We start from the raw sequence: 4,360 nt of genomic DNA, 5'->3' as shown, positions 1-4,360 counted from the left end.
ATGAGGGACAGCATACTTATCGTACTGCTTTTCAATTCTTGCTTGAGTAGCAACTGATTTTTTTCTGTTAGCTCTGTGGTGGTTTTTAAAGTCTGTTGCATTAGCTATGGTGAGATTCACAAAGATGGATTTGACTTACCAATCAATACCTCTTTTTATGCAGTGAACGGACCACGTAGGTAGTGTCCAAATATCTGCTAGAAAGGGCTGAACCTCAGGTTCAGCCCTTTCCAGGCCTCTGGAAAAATGCTCATCATGAAAGCCTGATGAAGTCTCTCAAGAGCACCTTGAGTTTGTAGATGATTACTTGTTATAAGAATAGACCTAATTCATAGATGGACTAAGCCTCATGAAAGATTTTAGTGATGTTAGATCCCTTATCCGACTGAATCTCTTATGGTAAACCAACATGTGAGAAAAATCTAATCAGTGCTCTGAAAATAAAACTTTCTGTATCAGTAAGAGTGAATGCGTATTTTTACCTTGCTTAGTTCTAGGTAGATGACCAGCGCAGTGTATAATCAGACGTGAAAGAGCTTCTCCATCAGCTAAAATAGGCATAAACAGAGCTGGTTGTGGAGAGTGACGAGGCCTGTTTGCTTGTAAATATTATGGAGTGGTACTTTAATCACTGATCCATCATAAGCTTCTAAGAGGATTTCTGTCTTTGCATGGAAGTTATCAGATATTGCTCTGTAACATCTATTGTAAGTGCACCCAGGTGCTTAGCTTCCTGCGAGCACGTCTGAAGGTTTAAAATACTTAACGTCTTTAGAGTCAGAATACTAATTACCTGGTGTATTTGTAGTTATATAGACAGATGACTATGTACTAAGGGATCAATGGATACTATAGTCCTCATAAAGATATATATACTTTACAAATTTAGATTATTCCAGGCTTCTTAGAAGTTTAAAATCCACCAGAAAAGACATTCTTCATTTATTACAAGGATTCCACCACACAGCTTCTGTGGAATGTGATATAATTAAGTCCAGCTCCTTGGATCAAGAGTCTCTCACCAGCAAAAAGGAAAGCAATGAAATAATATAAAATAATATACTATACGATTTCGAGATTGAACGTGGCAAAATAGCTTCTACGCACTCCAGTAAGAACACCAACCTTTTGAGGAGGATCCACCAATGTTGAAATCTTTAAGTCGATCAGAGATGGTTTTCATCAGTTATCACACTGAAGCATCATTATAATCATAACTAAGCGCTAAACTCACTAAGGTCATACAGCACACTGAAATAAAATATTGGACTGGCCATCGTCACATTGTCCACACGACACCCAAGCTTGCAAATAATGTTGTGAATGATGACTTAGATACAGTGCACGACACCCAGGTTTGCAAATAATGTTGTAAATGATGACCTAGATATAGTGCACAACACCCAGGCTTGCAAAAAGTTCTGTGAATAATGACCTAGATACAGTGCACGACACCCAGGCTTGCAAAAAGTTCTGTGAATGATGACCTAGATACAGTGCACGACACCCAGGTTTGCAAATAATGTTGTAAATGATGACCTAGATACAGTGCACGACACCCAGGCTTGCGAATAGTCCTGTGAATGATGACCTAGATACAGTGCACGACACCCAGGCTTGCAAATAATGTTGTGAATGATGACTTAGATACAGTGCACGACACCCAGGCTTCCAAATATTCTGTGAATGATGACCTAGATAGAGTGCACGACACCCAGGCTAGCAAATAGTTCTGTGAATGATGACCTAGATACAGTGCACTAACATATTTCTAAAGCAATAAACAATGATTAAGGAGAAAGAAGTGAGAAATAATGCTGAGAAAAGTTCCGAAAATTTCAAAAAGTTCTTTAAGCACGATTTTGTTTAAGTTTTCTTGATTTATTTGCCTTTTATATCAAATTATTTATAATCCAATAACAAAAGAATACTTATTTTTTATTTTTATTAGAAAATCGAATACGATGAAATTTATTAAAAAAATGGCAAACTGATACAAAAATCAAAACTAAAATAGTCACCATTCATATATACTGATGCCCAGGGTTTCAAGCCTATCATAAGGGGCATTATTTACTTATTACATGGGTAATAATTTATTTAATAAAACTGACAAACTGAAACTTACATAACTTAAAGTAAATGATAGCTTTCCTTAAAAAGAAAAAAAAATTAACGTTTAAAGTTTGGAGCCGATCAGAAATGTCATTCACCAGAAATTAATCTGATTCTAACGATTCCAATTTTTTAAAAGTTTTCTTAAATTTCAAATCTGCAACAATTAAGACTAAAATTAAGGGATATTATCCTTCTTATAGAATACGTCATTAATTTGTGAAGCTAAACATGAGAAGCATTCTCAAGTTATTATATATAAATAATTTTCACCATTTATTTAATAAAATTAGCAAATTATCACTTAAGGCTTGTATTAGTCTTGTTTTTCTGAAAACCACAGCGATTAAAATTTGAAGCCGATCAGAGGAGTCGTTTTAACGATTCCAAGTATTTTTTCTATCATGACTCACCAAACCGTAATAACACGATACAAACAAATCTCAGAACTGGTCGAGATTCGAATACAAAAAAATCGCATCACCATTGTTTTATCAGGAGCAAATCACCAAACATAGTGCCAATTAGAACGAAATTTCATTTTCAGTAATGTTTTTTTTCAGTTTTTTTTTTGGTTTATTTTATTGAAACTTACACAAAACAAAGGGAGTGAACACTTCTTAACGTACACCAAAAATGAAAGAAATCTGAAGAGAAAAAAGTTAAGGAAATTTGGGAGAAGCCTTCTCTTTAGGCCCATTTCTGTTCTCCTCAGACAAACACACACACTCAAGGATGAAGATCTTGGGGTGAGTATAATACCGAGCACATCTCCTGAGGCACACATCAATCAGATAACTGCTGCAGCATACGGGCGTCTGGCAAACCTAAGAATAGCTTTCTGATACCTCGGTAAGGAATCGTTCAAGACTCAGTACACCATATACGTCAGGCCCATACTGGAGTATGCAGCACCAGTTGGGAATCCACACCTGGTCAAGCACGTCAAGAAATTAGAGTAAGTGCAAAGGTTTGCAACAAGACTAGTTCCAGACTAGTTCCAGAACTATACCAACACAAACCACAATCCACACTTACAGCCCCCACCCTACAGTATGCTGTAGAACCTTACAGCACACTGCCATGTCCCCCACCCCCACATACCTCCCAGAATACAGTTTTGGAGAGGAAACTGAGGGTATGGTACACCAACGCTGATGGAATAACAAATAAGTGGGAGGAGTGGCACGTGAGAATCAAAGAGGCATCAGACATCATAGCTCTCACCGAAACCAAGCTCACAGAAACGATAACAGGTGCCATCTTTCCAACAGGATATCAGATCCTGAGGAAAGACGGAGGGAACAGAAGGGGTGGAGGAGTGGCACTGCTCATCAAAAACCAATGGGATTTTGATAAGCTGGAGAGAGGAGGCAAAGGAAAAGCAAGAGACTACATAATAGGAACACTTCAGTCTGGTGGTCTCAAGGTGGTAAGTGCAGTGATATATAAACCACCACAGAACAGCAGGAGGCCGAGGCAAGAGTATGATGAGAGTAACACAACGATGGGTGACACACTGGCTGAAGTGGCCAGAAGGGCTAATGGGAGCCCAGAAATGTGGGGGGCTAAGATGATGGAGGTTGTACTGGAAAATCTCATGTACCAACAAGTAAGGGACACTTCCAGAGAGAGAAGGGACATGACGATCCAGCACGACTGGACATATTATTCTCCTTAAGTAGTGCAGATATTGAGGATATCACATATGAAAGACCCCTCGGGGTCAATGACCACGTGATTCTGAGCTTCGAATACATAGTAGAGTTACAGGCGGACAAGGAAGCAGAAAGGGCAGGACAAATGAAGCCAAACTTCAAGAGAGGGGACCACACAGGCATGAAGAATTAGCTGCACGAGGTTCAGTGGGACAGGGCGCTGGCAGGCAAGTCAGTAAATGGGATGATGTGACAACAATATGCAAGGAAGCTGAGGGGAGGTTTGTACACAAGGATAACAGTAATAACGAGAAGGCCAGGATGAGCCCTTGGTTCACCCAAAGGTGTAGAGAGGCCAAAACCAAGTGTGCTGGACAATGGAAGAAGTATAGAAAGCAAAGAACCCAGGAGAATAAGGAGAGCAGTCGTAGAGCGAGAAACGAATATGCACGGGTAAGAAGGGAGGCCCAGTGACAATACGAAAATGACATAGCAGCGAAAGTCAAATCTGACCCGAAACTGTTGTACAGCCACGTCAGGAGGAAAACAACAGTCAAAGACCAGGTAATCAGACTGAGGAAGGAAGG

The sequence above is a fragment of the Cherax quadricarinatus genome, unplaced genomic scaffold (genome assembly GCF_038502225.1).
Source record: "Cherax quadricarinatus isolate ZL_2023a unplaced genomic scaffold, ASM3850222v1 Contig425, whole genome shotgun sequence".
NCBI lineage: Eukaryota > Metazoa > Arthropoda > Malacostraca > Decapoda > Parastacidae > Cherax > Cherax quadricarinatus.
The sequence above is the reverse complement of the archived record's forward strand: the minus strand, read 5'-3'. Positions refer to the sequence as shown.